The sequence below is a fragment of the Falco punctatus genome (assembly GCF_963210335.1).
Source record: "Falco punctatus genome assembly, chromosome: 5".
Classification (NCBI taxonomy): Eukaryota; Metazoa; Chordata; class Aves; order Falconiformes; family Falconidae; genus Falco; species Falco punctatus.
Genome location: NC_137584.1, coordinates 71,055,027 through 71,073,688, shown reverse-complemented (window position 1 = coordinate 71,073,688; position 18,662 = coordinate 71,055,027). Strand labels below are relative to the sequence as shown.

Genomic DNA, 18,662 nt, shown 5'->3' with positions numbered 1-18,662 from the left:
TGTTATGGCATTCACAGATCCACGGGGGAAAAAGGGAAGAAATTGGGTTTTCCATTCACGTGTGACCTGGAGCAGGGTGAGGGTTTGCCCTGGCACATCGTTCTGCCCAAATGACCTCCAGAAAGACCCCTAAATACAGCAATGAAGGGACGAGGGGAGACCAGTGGTGGGCTGCAGAAAACTCACCAGCCTGACCAGGAGCAGAGCAGAAGTGCAGAGATAAGAGGGGACCAGTTTGCACTCCCTGCCCTGAGGTACTTCTCCCTGGCTGATCTCCAGCATCACTAGCAGAGTCAAAACCTGTTTCGATAAATACGTCTGTACCTTCCTGCCTAACTACATCTTATCCCTCCTGCATCCCCTGCACAAAATAAAGCAGGATCCTTGCAAGGAGGCAGGATTGAGATTGCTGCCTGCTTCAGATAGACCCTAGCAGCTCCATTTTCAGACCAGCTCCACTCCCTCATGTGGAAATCCTGCATGACAACAGGCATTGCCAGATATTTGGCATTCCCACAAACCAGTCTTCCAGTGAGTGGGAACTATTTGCAAACTGGGAAGCTGGATGGGGTCAGTGCTCTCAGCCCATCAGCCGAACCCAAGTGTGAATACAAGATCTTAGAGGGAAAGGGACTAAGCAGCAGCAAAGGCAAGTTTACATGCTCTTGGAGAAGAAACCCCGTCCACCCAAGTCGTCTTTTGGTAAGGTCTGTTAAGGTGAAGGGAACCACTCCATGCACTGACCCAGGGTCCTAGCAGGTTTTGGGACCTAGTCTTGGAGGTGGCATACCTAACATGACCCTAGAGATGTCCCCAGAGGAGCTGTGGCTTGGCAGAGCCAGTTCTTTCCCTTAATTTCCCTTCTGCCACCCGAAGTGCAGCCGCTTCTCAGTAAGGAAAGAGCAAAGGAGCAGGCAGGGACCTCTGTGCCTGTAAAACTGGGGTAATGTGAAGGGCTGGGACTCCTTGGGAACGAGCCCGGTAAGACTGAGAAATGCTCTCTTCCCAGGAGACTAGCACAGGGAGTTATTTTTCCCTAAATGCAGCATGGAAGGCAGAAGGGTGTGTATTCAGAAAAAAACCCTCTTTCTGGCTTCATTCTGCCCAGCACTGAGCTCACCCCCTGCAAAGACAAGTGCCAGGGCCAGCTCCCATTTGAGAGCCTGAGGCTCCAGGTTGAAGTCGTCAGAGGAGCAGGGTCAGCCCCCCCGGTGATCCCCTAATCCCTTTTATATGCTCCCTGTCCCATCCTAATACTCGCCTTGGCGGCTGCCTGAGCAATAATCATACAGCCTCTGCATTCAGACCTGCCTTCTCCCAATGCTGAGCTGCACTTGGTTATTTAATATTATTTAAGGCGAGCTGGTTGCAAACAGACCCCCAGTCCCTTCCCCCAGAAAAGCTACATTAAGGCTGCTTTTTTTTTTTTTTCTCCCCCTTTTTTTTTTTCTCTCCTGCAGTGTCTCTGCTACATTTTGCGAACACCTAATGGCTGCAGAGCTGTTGCAAGCCCAGAGCCCAGGAGAAGTCAGATCCCTCCCATTCTGCTCGATTTTTATGTTGTACAGATCCCCCCATGAAGAGGTACCACTGCATCCAAAAGCAGAGGAGACCTGAGATGCAAACAGCAACAGCCCCAGTATGCTGAAAGGATGGCTGGCAGAGGGAAAACCCACAGCAGCCAGAACAGGCTTGTTCCCGCTGGAAAGTGGGGAGCCCGGAGGGTACAGGGGACGAGCAGACAAAGCCAAAGGAATCAGCTGGACACAGCTCCTCACTGGAAAGAAGGTCCTTGGCTTTCAACCATTTTCCCCCCTGTCCTCTGAGGTCACTGATGTAAAAAAGCCCAGGAGGGCAGAGCAGTACCGAATATTACAAGGAGCATCACAGGCAAATAGGGAGGGGTCTCCTTAGCCTGGCGCTGGTGCCCGTTGCGGGTGAGGTATCGGTCTGCGGGGACTGGCGAGGGTGCAGGCTGTATGATGCAGGCACTGTGGGTGCAGCAGTGTGCACCACACCGGGGCACGCTGGCTGGGTTTGCACAAATACTTACGCTGGGAGGGTATGTGGGCTGACAGTATTATTTTAGCAATTAGCCCCAAGCTGTTACAAAGGGCTCTGAAAGAAGTTTTGGGTGTTTTATTATTTTTTTCCCCTCTCAGTGTTGATGTGAGCTGCAAGGGCCAGATCTGAGCAGGTAGAAACCTGCTCTTGCTCAGCACACGGTGCCTGCTTCAAAAATCAAAGGTAGCTACGCCCTGCGAGGCCACCACGCTTCATCCCATTATATCTGCACTGCACAAATCCACAAACGTTTCCAAGGCTCTTGCAAATCCCGGGGAGGGGGCAGAAGAAGCAACAGGTGATCATCCCAAAAGCTGGTCAAACTCTTCCCTGTTACACCTCATCCAGCACAGAAAAATCCCCCTGAAGGTGGTGAGTACCCCTATGCTGCTCCCAGCTCAGAAGAAAATCCACAAGCCTCATCGTTAAGGACTCCTCAGCCCCTGCCCTGATTTCCAGCCTGCCCCCATCAACGGGGAGCCCACTGTGCCAGCCATCTCCAGGGGATTTCGGCAAGATGAGAGATTGTGGCTGGTGGGGGGGACACAATGCAAACTCCCAGCCCCACCGCATCATAGCTGGTCTGCCAGACCACAGTGCTGAACTTCATGGGGTCCCCAACACCCCCACCCTGATGCTCCCCAGGGACCTGGTCCTTGCTGCTACCCCTTTCCGCAGGGCTGGAAAAGCCGGGGGTCCCCTCTTAGCACCAGGCATCTCTCAGACAGCTCCTGTCCTGGGTGCAGCAGGGTGTCCCCAGGGTGACTGTGCCCCCCAGCCCCAGCATGGCCAAGCCAATGCGAGCAACAAACTTACCGGGGACGGAGTCAGAGGGAAGATGGCACAGACATCTTGGCTCCTGCTTTCAGTCTCGGGTCTCCAACTTGGTATTTGTAGAGCCGTGTCACCAGCGCCTTCAGGAGACTGTCTCATCCTCCTCCCTGTCTCGCTTCAGAAATCTGTGTGTGTGTGGTTTTTTTTATTTAAGGGACTTTTTTTTTTTCGTTCTTTCTTTTTTTTTTTTTTTCCAGCGGTTGCGTCAGGCCTGTTGCCTGGAGACAGGCGAGCTATTCCAGTTTGAGCTTTTCAGTCCAGATTTCCTCTCTCTCTTTCATTCATACCATCAAGCCCTGAACCTACCTCCCACCAAGCAATAACCCTGGAGAGCCCTGGCAGGGAGGGGCTGCGCGGCCAGGGTCCTAAACACCCTCGGCCCCCAGCCGCCGGAGGAGGGGGCGCGATGCCCACCGCATGAGCAACAGGGATGAAGGGGTGCTGTGGCGTACCAGGCACGGACTTTGCAAGGAGTGTGAAGCAAAAACATTTATTGTTAGTTAATTACAGCTTTTATAAGTTCATACCCTGTATGGGCACTGCTAAAAGCTTTACTGTCGGTCAAACTCTACTGTTCGCACGCCCGGCCGCTCTTCACTATAGGCGACTCTGCTGTTCGCTCTGTTTCCTTATGTTCTAGAGGTGAGAGCTCATTCCTCCTTTGTTTCTGTCTCATCCGGGTTTCTTCTCATACTCCCTCAAAGTTATTTACCTCTTTGCTGCACGATCATTGCTGCACATCGTCAAAGCAAGGCCACAGCTGCACATTATCAATGTCAAAACAACACACTGCCTCCGTTCCCTACAATTCCCCCTTTTTGTTTTTTTTCAAAAGGTTGCTTTAACATGTTATGGACTGCTCATTCCCCTTTTTTTTCTTTTCTTTTTTTTTAATTTCATCACTTAATTACCGATTTTAGCCTTATTTTAAGTGTATATTTGTACATTTCAATCAGGTTCACAAAATGTAAAACTTTTGTTATCAGTGCATTCCATACAGAGGTCAACATATAGGTTTATGATTACTTATAAGAACATGTAATAAGCTATGGAAATGTTATGAAAATATTTTAACAGAAACTTCTAATCAAATAAATGAGCATGAAAAATTGTGCTTAACTTGTAAATTCTATATATAAGCTGCTACAAAACATTTTCTATCCTAAGAAAAAGAGAAAATCCACTTAAAAACTCTTGAAATCTTAGAATTGGACAAGTGTTTCACAGTGTCTCCATTCTAAAGCATGGAAGTGGAAATGGTGTAGAACAAAGTTTTACTTTAAATAATTTTTCAACTGTTATTGCTGCTTTTCAAAGAACCTGAAAGCATACAGTGAAAACTTAGAACTAAACAAACAGCTGAACGGTTACTGGACTTAAATGCAGGAGTTAACTACAAAAGCTTCTCAAAACGTTCTGGTTGCTTTGTGGTTTGTTTGTGGGGTTTTTTTGGTGTTTGTTTTTTTTTTATATATACATAGAGAACTATACCCAAACAGAGAAATAAAAAAGTTGAGCACTCCATTATAATGTATGAACAAAATTCAGAATATCACTTTATCTCAAATCACATGGAATTAGATTAGGTTGCAGTTGTCATCCTAACAACTAGTTCCCACATTTTACCCCTTAACTGAAAAACACACATGGTAAAAAAGCGTATTTCTAGAAACAGAAGGGTAAGTGAAAAAAAAATATTTCTATGTTCACAATTGTTTTTCTAAGTCTTATTAAATCACTTTTTTTTTTTTTAATGCAACCAGAGATACTTTATTGTACAGAGAAGCTCCTATTTATATCTCTGAATATCTCTGAGCCCGGATACAAATTCCAGCTGTATGTACCACCAGGATCAGGGCAGAAAACATTCATGCAGTTACATAGCTATATATCACTACAAGCACCTCTTTGCTACTAGATAACCATGTTTATGTTTCTTACTCTCCTTCACAATACCCAGCTGTTCTCTTATCTCCTGCCAGGTTAGACATTCTCCGTACTCCTCTCATACATCTCTCTTCAGACGTTCTCTATCCTCTTCTTTTTCGCTTGCTAATTGTGACGATGCAAAGGCCATGTGTAGCTGGGTGGCCATGACCTGACTTATGCTATGATCAACTAAATGCTGAATACAGGAAAAAAGGCATAGGAGACATAAGGCAAATATCAATAAGGTGGTTAAAGCAATTATAATAAATCCTGTAATACTTTTGACGCACGGCCCAAAGTTTCCCACCTGTGAGACCAAAGGCGTCCTGCCCCTGGCTCTGCTGCAGATCTTTGTTTAAGGCTTTTAAATTCTGTATGCTTTTGTGAATTGATTAGATTCATGCAACACATCCCATCCAAGTCTTCACACCCATATCCCTGTGCTAACAATATGAAATCATTAGCAGCTCGGTTTTGTAGCGACACATGATGGACAGAGTCAACATTCGCTAGTAAGCCAGAAAGAGCAGCGCTTGCAGCATTACTTTCTTTAGGAAGCCAGCAACATAATTTATTAAGCAAGTTATGAACACGTGCTGTTCTTATAGAAGGGATTAGAGAAGCAAAAACGTGCTTCGCTGCACTCTAGAACTCAACCTGAGAGTTACACTCTGCTGCGAGGTCTGTGCTGCACTGTTTCCATACTCTAACAGCCGAGTCATTGGGGTGGAAGAAAGAAAGATTACCAGATGTACCAGGCACCCCACCACCCCCACCCCCCGCCCTGCCCAGAATTCCCATCCCGGCCTTGTCCCCACAAATCCAGAAGGTATTGTTCAGAAGGCCTATAGAGGAAATTCCCGGGTTTACTGTTCTGGGAGTGGTATACTTGCACCAGGCAGATTTATTTCCGTAAACTGCTGACTGACTGGTAAGGTCAAGGCCTGTGCTGTCGAGATACGGCCTGCTAGTGTGATTCAGGTAAAAACACACTGGTGCTTTTACGATTCCCAGTAGCTCCAGTTCTTGAGGCTCTAATGGGAGAGCTGGAAAGTTATTGATTTTATCAAGCCCTTTCCCTGAGTTGTTCTTTTATACCACGGAGCACCTTCACCCTCTGTTAATCACCAGGTGGCATCACACCATCATTTTGGGTCCCGGACACCCAGGCTGACGCAAGCCCCCCTGTACGGGCTGATTATACAATGAGTCCCATTCCTCCTCGGTGAGAGGAATGCCCACCAGGCACGTTCGGAATGGGTTCGCAGGGCTGGTCATGGCAATACACAGTGTAGATTGGTTGGTTGCATTGGTGAGGGTGAGACAGACATTGGTGTTGGGTGAAGCAGGTGGGTGATAGGAGCCTCTTCCTGGATCGCAAGTGAGGATGACAAGAAAGGCCAGATACAACACACCGGGACCCATCGGAGCTGGTTTCCTGTAGAGACACAAGCATAACCCTGACACCACGTTATTAGACGCGTAGGACCCTCCCATTCCCCCGAGACCAGGTTTTGGATCATAACAGGTGGTTTTTCTGACATTTCCTGCTGCAGGAATAACTGATGATCATAACAGGTTTGGTCATCTTTGTTATGATTTAAAAAGTTTAAAAAAAAGGTGGCCTTCCATAATCTGTCTTGTGGAGAGTCCTGAACCCTGCCCACCCTTCTTTGTTTATTTAACATGTCCTTCAGGGAACGATGAGCTCTTTCAATAATGGCTTGACCGGCGGGGGAGTGAGGAATTCCTGTAGTATGAAGAAGTCCCCACTGCTGCAGAAATTCGGCAGTTCGTTGCGCTATATAAGCAGGCCCATTATCAATTTTGATTTTTTGGGGCATGCCAAGGATGGAGAAACATGTTAGCCAATGTTTGCAAACATCACAACTCTTTTCCCCGGCATGAGCCGTGGCAACAGTATAACCTGAAAGGGTATCTACAGAGACATGCACATATTTCGATCGCCCAAACTCCACAAAGTGAGTGACATCGGATTGCCACAGTTCATTAGAGTGTATACCCCTTGGGTTAACTCCTTCCTTTGAGGGCAAAGGGGTCACTCTCTGGCAATCAGGGCAAGATAGGGTGATGTCATGAGCCTGTCAGAGCGTGAGCTGGAACCGTCTTTTCAAGGCACGTGCATTTTGATGATAAAAGCTATGAGAAATGCATGCTTGTTCATACAGATTAGGCACAACAGCAGACATAGTGTGGAAATCTGCTACATTGTTGCCTTCAAATACGGGTCCCAGAAGATCAGTGTGAGACCTAATATGCAACACATAATAGTCATGAGTACGATGATTCACCAGTGTCCACAGAGTTCTAAGTTCCTTCATGAGGAGAGGACTGAAAACTTACTTTAGGTAAGAACAGTCGATACGTTGCACAAGTCCAGCAACGTACATGGAGTCTGTAACAATATTCAAGGGTTCCTGTACAAAGTGTTCTAAAGCCATATTCACCTCAACAAGCTATTGAGCTGGGTAGATCCTTGAGCTCACCGGTGTTCCTCAGTTGACCATTTAGAACGGGCAGGTTTCTTCCAGGTGATTATTGCCTTCTTTGTTTTTCCAGATGCATCTGTAAAAACAGTGATGCCATCGACCGGCATCTCTCTAAATTGTCATCGGCCATATAAGGGCAGATGTCGAATATCAGTCCATATTTTATGTTCAGGATAATGAAGAGATAATTGCCCCACAAAGTCTACTAACACACTTTGTATATCATGGCTTTGCAATAACAACCTGTCCAGGTTTTCCTTAGTGGCAGGAAAATATATCACATCAAGATCCCGTCCACTAATCATTTGGAGCCTTGTTCTCCTTCATTGAATCAATTGTGCAAACAGTTTAGTTATTGTGGTTACAGTCTTTTGCAAGGTATGCAGTAAAAACACCCACTCCAGTACCCAAAAGGAATCTGAAGATTTTTCGTTCCACTGAAAAATAACAGCAAAGGCTTGAAAATCACTGGGAATGATAGCTAGATACATAGGCTGATCTAGAAGCCGGCAAAAGCATTGATGTCGTTTGATTGCATTAGCAACTTTCCTCAAAGCTTGAGTGCTTTCTGATGTCAAAAGTTCATGGAGAGTTAACATCAGGGTCCCTCTTCAATTGTTAAAATAGGGGATGTAAACCTCAGTACTAAGTCCCAGGACAGGGCGCAACTAATTAATGGCTCCCAATAGTTTTTGCAGATCATTGAGAGTCTGAATTTTCAGGGTGTTAAGAACTACAGGTTGGGGTTGGATTTCCTGTTGAGTGATCTGCCAGCTGAGGTATTTCCAGGGTTGAATACACTGAAATTTTTCTTCTGCAATCTGTAACCCTGCGTCATTAACAGCAGATCGTACCTGCATAGCAGCCGAATGAGCTGCCTCCTATGCTTCAGCAGCTATTAAGATGTCATCCATATAGTGGTATCTAATCATGGAGGGCTTGTCACAACAAACCCTGTGAAGGGCAGTGGCAACTGTAAACTGGCACATCGTGGGACTGTTGCACATGCCCTGAGGAAGCACAGTCCAGTGATATCTCTGCATGGGTTCTTGTTGATTGATTGCCGGTATTGAAAAGCTAAACCGAGGTGCATCATCCGGATGCAGGGGAATAGTATAAAGACAGTCTTTAAAGTCAATTACCATGAGAGATCAATCAGCAGGTAGCATTGCTGGCGATGGCAAGCCTGGCTGAAGAGCTCCCATAGGTTCAATTACAGCATTAACAGCTCTCAAATCATGCAACATCGTCCATTTCCCAGTTTTCTTGGGGATGCAAAACACCGGGGTATTCCAAGGGCTATCTGTGGGCTGGATATGTCCTGCTTTTAGCCACTCATCTACCAAATGATAAAGATGTTCAAGCTGTTCTCTGCGCAGGGGCCACTGGTCAACTCATACTGGCTTGTTGGAGAGGCAGGAAAGCTTAATAATTGACAGTGATAAAACTGGGTTGGACGGCTGTTCAATGACCCCTATGAAAAAGACGAAAAAGACGTCTTGTCTGGTTCATTTAAATGAATAATAGTTCCAAACTCTCCGAGTACAACACAACCCCACAAGGTGCATGGCACCGGCATAACAAATGGGGCGGCTCGAGCCAGCTGAACCCGAGGCCCTTGAATAGTTAACAAATAGGTGCTTGGTCGAGGTCTTCGCATTCCACCCACCCTGAGAACAGTGGATGCAGGCTCCTTTGTTGGCCATTCCGGGGGCCATTCAGAGCACTCGATAATAGATACATCAGCTCCAATGTCTAGTAAACCTTGAAATTTTTTGCCTTGAATGTAGCATGCCAAAAAAGGCTGGCTTTGTTTTATCCTTGTGGACCAGTATACCCAAGGGGCTCCTGTGCTACCAAAGCCTGCTTTCCCCCTCCTTTTTCCCTGTCTGTTTGCCACCACCGTAAAACGGCACTAACTGAGCTACCTGCTGCTTGGCTGGAATGTGGCAAGGTGGCACTGGTGTCCAGGTCATGATTTGTATTTCTCCTGTATAATCAGCATCAATAATAACCAGTAAAACAAAAAGACCTGATTTGGTGGTAGATGATCGTCCGATCAATAATGCATGCATTCCTTTGCCAATAGGGCCATATACCCCAGTCGGCAACACTGTTACTTTAGTATCTCTAATAATTACTTCTTGTCAGATGGCCAGGTCCAATCCTGCACTGCCGGTGGTGGTGGGTTGGAGCTTACTGGCCAAGCACTTGCATTTCTTTTGTTGTTTGGGGCGCACAGCTTCGCCCCCCAACTCCTGTTTCCTGATGTCAGGGCAATCAATTGCCCACTGGCATGATATTTGGAGTGACACTCCCTGGCCCAGTCTTCCCCTTTCCCACACCGAGGGCAGTTTTGAGCCAGCTTATCCCCCCTGAGCCCTGCTTTGGGGTATTCCTTTTTTAAGTGATCTACAGCCCCACAATGAAAATGGGTGGCCTGGCTGGCTCTGGATCCTAGTTTTATTTGAGCAGCCAGTGCAGAAACAAGGGCTGCCGCACGATGTCCTGTGGTCCCTGTATTTTGACATGCTCTTACTGTGTCAGACAGTGCAGGATTGTGATTGCAAAGGGGTTGTAATGCCTGCTTGAAATCTTCATTGGCATTACCATATGACAGTTGCTTTAAAAGCAACTCTCAAGCTTCCTCATGCTCAACTTGTCATTGCACAATGTTCTGAAGCCTATCAATAAAGTTGGTATATAACTCTCCAGGACCCTGCAAGACTGTGGCAAACACGAAAGACTCACTAGAGGTTCGCCCAGACTCAGGTATCTTCACAACTGCCTTAACAGCCACCTCCTTAACTGCAAATAGGTGTCCCTGGGATGCCCTGTCTGAGTCATGGGAGCGGTGTAATTTTTTTTCCCCAGCAAACTGCTCATAGTTAACAGCAATTTCCCGATTAAGGTTTTCAATCGAGGCCACTACACATAGCTCACGACAATCAGATAACCATAGCATATGCTGCTTCAGAGTTAGGACCATGCAAAGCAATGTCTTCCAATCATGCGGTGTGAGTGTGTAAGACTTTGCCATGCTTCAAGAAGGGATATAGGGAAGGTACTATGAATCCCCCCTTTGCACACTGCTTTTCTTAAGTCTTTAACAGCCTCATATGCACAGGCTGCCACTCTGGAGGTTGATTTGGCCGATAAAATACTGGACATGCCATAGCGACTCCCAAATCCCCTCGCTTAAGCGCTTCCAGCTTGCATTCCTGCCACTGATCCCCCAGACCCCCTTTCACCCTTCCCTGAAAACAGAGTCAAGTCATCAGGGAAGGGAGGGTGGGGAGGTCGGTCTGGTTACTTTTCAGGATCTATAGGACCTGGATCAAAAGGTTTCTCAATGTCAGTAGAATCATTGTCCGAGTTGTCCTGTTCCCGCACTTGGTCCTGTGCTGTGAAGGTCGCTGCAAGCTTTGGGGGCAGAGAAGGTGCAGACAGAGCTGCCATCGTTGACAGTGTGTTGAGAAGAGCAGCACTGTTGGTGGAATTTACAGCCTCCTCTGGTTCAGTGCTCAAGCTGTTGTTGGAATTTACAGCCCCTTCTGGTTTAGCACCATTAGTAGAATTAGTTGACACTTGGCGAACAGTAGCCAGAATTTGCCACCAAGTTGCTAAATGCATTCCCACTGTGGAGTGCTCCTCCACGTCAGCATCATACATTCATCTGCTGACACACTGGCCAGGCTGGAATTTGCAAAGTGCCATCAAGTGGAAAGCCTGGCACTTTGTCATGTATCCATTCTAACAGCCTCATTAGCTGTGGACGTGCCACAGCTCGTTGCTGAGTTGCAAGCAGCTGTCAAAATACATCTAGACTGCGTTGCTGATCTCGGGATAATTTTCCTTGGACTTCTCTTGGTTGTTCTCACTTTGCCCTGGTAGCCATGTGAAGCACACCACAAAAGTTGTGCTACCTGCTTTCTGGGCTGAGATGGGAAACCGCTGACTCATGATATGGGTGATGTCGTGGAGCATTTTGGCTCCAGCCGAGTGCAAAAGTCAGCGGTTCCCCATCTCAGCCCAGAAAGCAGGTAGCACAACTTTTGTGGTGTGCTTCACATGGCTACCAGGGCAAAGTGAGAACCACCAACATGAGAAGAGCCACCAACCGCCCGTTCAGAGCTGCGGCGGGTGGGGGCTGGGGCTCCCGTTCTGCGCCGGGGCGGGCAGGGGCTCGGTGCCGCCGCGGGCTCCCCTCAGCCTGCCGGCCCCGGGGCTCTGCGGCTGCCTGGGGGGCTCAGTCCCGAGGCGAAGCTGCTGGCCGAGAGCAGCTGCCGCTCGGTGTCGCAGCCCCCCCGGCCCGTCCGCTGACTCCGCCCTGCAAAGCGCCGCACTTGCTTACAGTCGCCCTGCTGAGAGCAACCGAGCTGCCCCTCCGACCGGCTGGCACAGCCACGGAGCGGAAAGCAAATCCTCGCCGGAGGGTACCCGCTGCCGGGGGGCGGGGCGGGGGGAGGGAGGGAGGGAGGGAGGGAGGCTGGAGGAGGAAAAACCCCGCTCCCTTGCCCCATCTTCCGTCCATGCCGCGTACTCTGCACCCCTTCATTCCGGTGACACCTCACTTTCCTGTCACAGGGAACGGCTATGAACTCAAGAGGTTAATTCGTGCAACAGCTCATAATGGCTTAGTTGTGCAAGGAAAAACCTAGTGTGAGCTTTTCCTAAGCCACGTATTTACACCACTCGTTTTTCCCCTACTCAAAAAGTGCAGTCCTGCGAAGTCTCTTCTATTTAAAAAAAAATAATAATAATTTAAAGTTGCTGTTACTAACAGATGCTTCCAAATGCAAACAGAGCAAATGCACCCCTATTTCCCACAGCAAAACAGAGCGCATTATACGCAAAGGATTGAAATGCTTGAAGCACGTGGATGCTTTTGCATACGGAGGCAGTAAGTATTAATGCCCGGGCTGCGAGTGGGCAAAGAGCAGAGCGAAGCGAACCCTCAGCCGCAGCGAGCACTCCCGGGGTCCGGCGGCGTAAACGGGGCTGAGATCCCGCCCAGTGCTCAGCACAGCGTTGGTGGAGCGCTGCTGCCACCTGGCGACCAAAAGTGGATACTGCAGTCACCCCGTTGGTGGAGCGCTACTGCTGTTACCCGGCGGCCAAACATGGGTGCTGCAGCCCTGGCGCCGCGCATGAGCGGTGGCGCCTCCCCAGTCGGCGCTGCCGGCAACCGGTAACGGCGTCGTGGTCCCGCGGTGCCGTGCTGCGGCGCCCGCTGCTGCCTCCTGGTGAGAAGCCGCCGCTGCCGTCCCCCGAGCACTCGGCACGGGAGTACGGAACTGCAGCGCCGCTGCAGCCCCGGGACAAACGCAGCCCGCGGGTGCTCGGTGCTGCAACGGCCCCGCCCCTGGCGACAGGCCCCCCACCTGGAGACCGCGGGGGTGCGGAACGGCTGCGCCCCTCCACGGTTTAATTTTCCCCCCACTCGGACACGCCACGCTTCTGTCCGTGCGGGGCGCGAACCCGGATCTCAGCGCCGAGCCGCTTCTGCGCATGCGCTGCCCATCGTTTGGCCAGTAGCGCTACTGCGCATGCACGATATTGTTATCGGGATTAGGGGCCTACCGGGACCGGGAACGGGACGGGGACCCTTCGGACCGGTCCCCTGCGGCTCGGACCAGGACTCCGGGACCGGGGCCCCCTCGACTCTGGGCAGGGGCCGGGACCCCGCAGCTCTGACCGGGACGACCGAGACCCCCGCGGCTCGGACCCGGACCGGGATCAAGAACCCGGGGACTGGACCCCCGCGGCTCAGACCAGGGACCAGGACCGAGACCCCCGGGACAGGGACGCCCGCAGATCGGGACCGGGACCCCCGGGACCGAGACCCCCGCGGCTCGGAACCGTGACCGGGACGCCCCAGGACTGGGATCCTCGCGGTTCGGGACCGGAACCCCGGGCACCGGGACCCCCGCGACTCGAGACCTGGACCGGGACAGGGACCCCCTGGACCGGGACAGGGACCCCCTGGACCGGGACCCCCGCGGCTCGGACCGGGACCGGGAACCCCGGGACGGGGACCCCCGCGGCTCAGGACCGGGAGCGCGACCGGGACCCCGGGACCAGGACCCCCGCGGATCTCGCAGAGACCGAGACTTGGACCTCCGGGACCGTCACCCCCGCGGCTAATGACCGGGACCTAGATCCCCGGGGTCAGGACCGGGACCGGGACCTGGATCCCCGGGGTCAGGACCGGGACCGGGACCTGGATCCCCGGGGTCAGGACCGGGACAGGGACAGGGATCCCCGCGGCTCGGACCGGGACTGGGGCCAAGACCCCGGGACCGGACCCCCGCGGCTCGGACCAGGGACCGGAACCGGGATCCTGGACCCCCGGGACTGGGACCCCCGCGGCTCTGACCGGGACCGGGACCGGGACCCCGGGGACCAGGACCCTAGCGGGTCGAGACAGGGACCGGGACCCCCGGGACCTTGACCCCCGCGGCTAGGGACCGGGACCAGGGCCCCCGGGACCGTGACCCTCGGGACCCGGGACTCCCGCGGCTCGGACTGCGACCAGGACCAAGACCCCCGGGGCCGGGACTCCCGGAACGGGACCCCCGCGGCTTGGGACTGGGACCACGAACGGGACGCCTGGGACCGGGAACCCCGCGGCTCTGACCGGGACTAAGACCCCCGGGACCGGACCCCCGCCGCTCAGACCAGGGACTGAAAACGGGGATCAAACCATCCAGCTGTTTATCCTTTCTGCTGAACTGCTGTTACTGCTGCTTTTCAGAGAAAGGTGTTTCTGGATACAATCCCCCAAATCAATTCCCAGCCAGCAGTTTTCACTGATTAAATACAAAGAAGTATAGGAGGGGCCCCCAGGCAAATTAGCATCGAAGTTCTGAACTGAGGACTGGTCCATTGCATTAACATCTCTGTATACTCCCCAAATCCAAACTGGCAACAAAAATTCTTGTTTATTTTGGCATACACCAAGTGTTTTCAGCTGGCCTCCCAGGTTGCTTAATACTCTCAAGCCAAAACAGACACTCTTCAGGTTTTGTGGGGGTGGGTTTTTTTGTTTGTTTTGTTTTTTAATTTAATATTATTTGAGCTGAGCACCATGTAGTGTTCCTGAAGTGATACTTATAAATAGCCTGTAGCCTCAAAATGGGAACTGGAAATGCTTTGATAAATTAATTGTAAAGGCAAACCAGCTCATTTTGTAGTGACTTGTGGAAATGCATCTGTATCCTGTGCTGACATGCTATTTTGTTTTGCTGCTAACCACACAAGTCTGCATCTAGAGAGGACAACATATTAGTCATCACCAGTGTCCTTACACAGCCTCTTTACAGCCCTCACTGCCTGAAATTGCAGGCATGCTCTTGCCTTTTCCAGGCATCAGAGTGATGAGTTTTGCCTCAATATTGCCTCTACAATATTTTATTTTTCCTCAGTATTTTCAGATGACTCCTAATATATTTCACATACCAAGCACTTTACTCACTTGTGTAGATCATTAAAAACAAAAAAAACCCCACCCACCATGAATAGTGTATCTATGTTTTTTGCCACAATGCAGGTATGTTTTTTAATTATAATTTCCAATTCGGTACCAGGGTTAGTTTAAATAATTTAATTCTTCTTCTAAATGCTTTACCAAAACACATAGGGAATGGACTTTGTTTCAAAATACAAACAGAGGGGAAGTGAAAAAACACAATCCAATTTAAAAATCAATTTAAACTCCAAACACTTTTTTTTTGCTGCAACATCAACTTGCATTTTTCACAAGAGCAGCAATCTGGAGCAACTAAGCACATCCCAAGTACTAGGTCTCACCACATTGCCCAGAACAGCTGGAAGGAAGGTGTGTGGCATTCAGCACATTTTCACAGAGGTCTGGCATACAGCATCACCACACTCAGAAACATTAAGAAAAGTTTAAAAAGCTAGGTCGTCTTGCTAGGAAGCGTATTTGATGGCAAATTAAATCCATTCCATGTCTCATGACAATACAGTACATTAAACCTGGAGGCAAACAATGCAGTATCTCCAGCATCTCTTTTGGGGGGGTGGGGCAGGGGGTAGAACTGGATGAATATGGCCCGGCACAAAAGGGTTTTTACAGCAGGCTCTGCAGAGCCAGACAAGACAGCTAATCTTTATAGCAGCAAGGTTCAGGCAGTTCCATCCTCAAATTAATGCCAAACAAAAAATGATGGAACAATAACATAAGAGCAGTCAGGGCCACCTGGTAATTCCAATCCTCTTCTTTTGTATATTCAGAAGATCACTTGTTTCAAAAAAAACTGTTTAGGACTGGGAACTTCATTCCTGTTCTCTTCTAACATGAACACAGACATTTAAAAAGAGATTTCTCTCAGCTGGCTCTTACCTTGGTGTGCAGTGATGTCTGACCCATCCAGAGGATTCACAATGCCTGGATAATCCCTTCCAAATGAGAGATGTTTGATGTAGTGTGTCATATTGATCTGAAATGGAAACAAATAACTCAAACAACTGCACAGCACCCCAGGGGCAAGGTAAGCTTAAAGTTAATTATTTGTATATTTTTCTGAGTGTGGCTCCAGAACAGAGACAGGTCCTCCCTTACTCTGTGCGTCCTAACAGTAAACTCTGAAGCACTTGCTCTTCTTTTTTTTTACTCATGGGAGATTCCAGGAAGTGGACGTTCTCCTTTTCCTGCTGGAAACACACACATGCTGGTGCCCTTAGCCCCCACCTACAGTGCGGGCTGGTGCACCCACTCCTCTCCCTGCCATAGGAGCACCATGCTGTCAGCTGCCTTGGTGGCACTGGTATGGGCATCATTTACTTTCCTCCCAGATCCAGAAGCAGCTGTGGAAATATCAGCCTTAGGAAACTGGGGAGCATAGCTAAGGAGCAAGGCAGTCTCGGGAAGAGGGGAACAGGCTTGCCAAGCAACACGCAGATGTCCCAGAACATCCTTCACAGCCCTGTGTGAAAACAGGTGCTAGGTTCTGCTCAGACTCATAAAGCCAAGATAAGTCCTTCCTGGCACCTTCTCTGGTGAAGCTGTGCATGGGTGGTTCATTCATGGACCACTTTGGATCCGGAGGAGTGCAAACGTCTTTTCTCACCACAGAAAGACACTTTTGTGGCGTCCTTCTCCAGACAGACTATAGCATTTCCAATGTATTTCTTCATTATTTACCACACTTCATATAACAGCAGACTCCGTTTGGCTCCCAGTTCCATCAGGTCTCACACCACACAGGCCTCTCCTAGTGACCTGTTCTGTCTAATAGAGAAGGCATCCCACAAATTTATTCCCGGTGTCCTGCCAGTGTTGCCGAAGGACCCAAGCACGATGTGGGCTGCCCTGGGGAGGCCATTCAGGACAACAGGCAGGACACAACTGCTACTGAAATCTGTGGGAGACTTACAGAGATTTCAGTGGGTCCTATTTCTTGACTTGCCAAACCATATCCAGCCTCCGACCAACACAACCCTCAACCGGAACACTGCCTTAACCACTGCCACACAAAATGGCTCTGACAGAGGTTTTGGCACTGCTGTATGCACATTATCACCCTCCTGTCGACAACTTCTAAGCCTCAACCATGAGCTCCTGAAAGTTTCTGCATACCTGCTAGCACGCATATTGCACCTTCAGATTTGTTAAATCAAAAATGCTAAAAAAATCCAATACTTCCAAGTAAACACAATGCATTTCCTGAAGAAAAAAATAAGACATGAAATTTAGGTAACTATTCAATTAACAATTGTTATGTATACAGAGAATCTGATTTATGGGCAGCGGTTTACACAGGCAACTGCCTTAATTTGACAGTGTGCTCCTGGCTTCTCCCCAGACCTTGCTGTTTAAAGATAAACAGTTCAATACCCATTTAACCTACCAGCATACAGAGAATTTAACTAATACTGAAGGGGGAGGAGAAGTCTTTTTATTTTTAATTGAACTGTAATAACATAAAGGAGGTCACTTAACATAAAGGAGGTCACTGAAGTGCAAAACCACGAGGTGAAGTGGATTCAACACTAATATGCCTGGGATATCAAAAATATGGTATCTTCAACTTTGCTCTCACACATTGTGTCCAACCATCTCCCTTCCTTCCACAATTTCCAGGCAGAAGAAAGGGAAAGATTAAGGGGGGCGTGGGGGGTGGGGGGGCCGGGGAAAGACACCTGATCTTGTCATAAGTCACCCAGGAAAATTGTGGCAGAATCAAGGATCAAATCTAGACTCACCACTTTCAACGTACAAGACTAACTGCAAAAGTGGTTTTATATACTTCTTCTGGCACAAACAAAGGTATTCTGAAGTTATGCTGCGAAGAATAAAAATTAATCCTGGTTCCATTTTCACAAAGGCAGCTAAGTGTAATTATCCCTACTGCACAGATCAAGGTGCAACCTGAAGTGTTAGGCACTGAAGTCACTTGTTCAAGGTCAGACAGCCGATCCATGTTTGCTCTCTTCCATTCACTCTTCAATCCACTGGGATGCTTTTGAACCCAAATCTTATTTCAAATTCAAAGCTCAGAGTAGCACTTAATAACTCCACAGTGCATTTTGTTTCAACAGAGAATGAAGGTTTCAAAAGTACTTGCATTTGCTATGAATAAATTCTTAATGTCAAATTCCTTAAATAAATATAATCCTAACTAATATTCTTAGTAAGTGAAAATTAAACCTGACACTCAGCTCAAATACTCTGGTTTCAAGTTCCCCCATTGCTAAACCTTCAAAAAAGGGAACATTCTGTTTGAATTTGTAAAGGATTTGTGTCCAATATATGATTAACTATCATGGGATTTATTTACTTTGAATTATGTGTGACAGGCAATAGCTAGCAGACTCGCTGGGTCATGCAGCTAAGATATAAATAAAAGCAAATTTTATCTCATGACAACGGAGCCAGTATGCAAGCCTGTTTTCTGCAGAAAGTGAAGATAATATATCAGTGAAAACAGGTAGGTCTGTAAGGCATTCATTTTGGCCATACTCCAAACTCCCTGGACAAGCCAGTGCGGACTCTGAAACAGTACAGCCGCATTTACCACAGCTCTGTGCTTGACCTCATAGGTTCTGCTAAGAAATTGAGATTATCAACTGCAAAAAAAGGAAGGCAGCATTACTTTTTCATGGGAGCATGGGTCACATTGGTTCACTTGGAGTTTAGGAAAAGAGTTTGCATCTGACTGCACTGTGTGGAAGTACCTTATATTTCTAAGCCTTGTGGCATCTCAAGATAAGTAATAATATTTCTCTAAAAAACCCCCTATTCATAGTTTCAACTGAGGTAGCGTCATTGCAGCTGCACTAATTTACACCAGTTTAGGA

The 18,662-nt window shown here is 48.7% G+C and overlaps 1 protein-coding gene across 1 annotated transcript in view; it reads right to left on the bottom strand.

Annotated features, from left to right (window-relative positions):
- FAM167A (family with sequence similarity 167 member A) overlaps window positions 1-12,923 on the bottom strand; it is a 31,620-nt gene extending 18,697 nt beyond the window's left edge. The window contains exon 1 of the mRNA XM_080388638.1: window positions 2,881-12,923. The gene's annotated coding sequence lies outside the window, so the exon portion shown is untranslated. The remainder of the gene's footprint in view (window positions 1-2,880) is intronic.
- Between the last annotated feature and the right edge of the window lie 5,739 nt (window positions 12,924-18,662).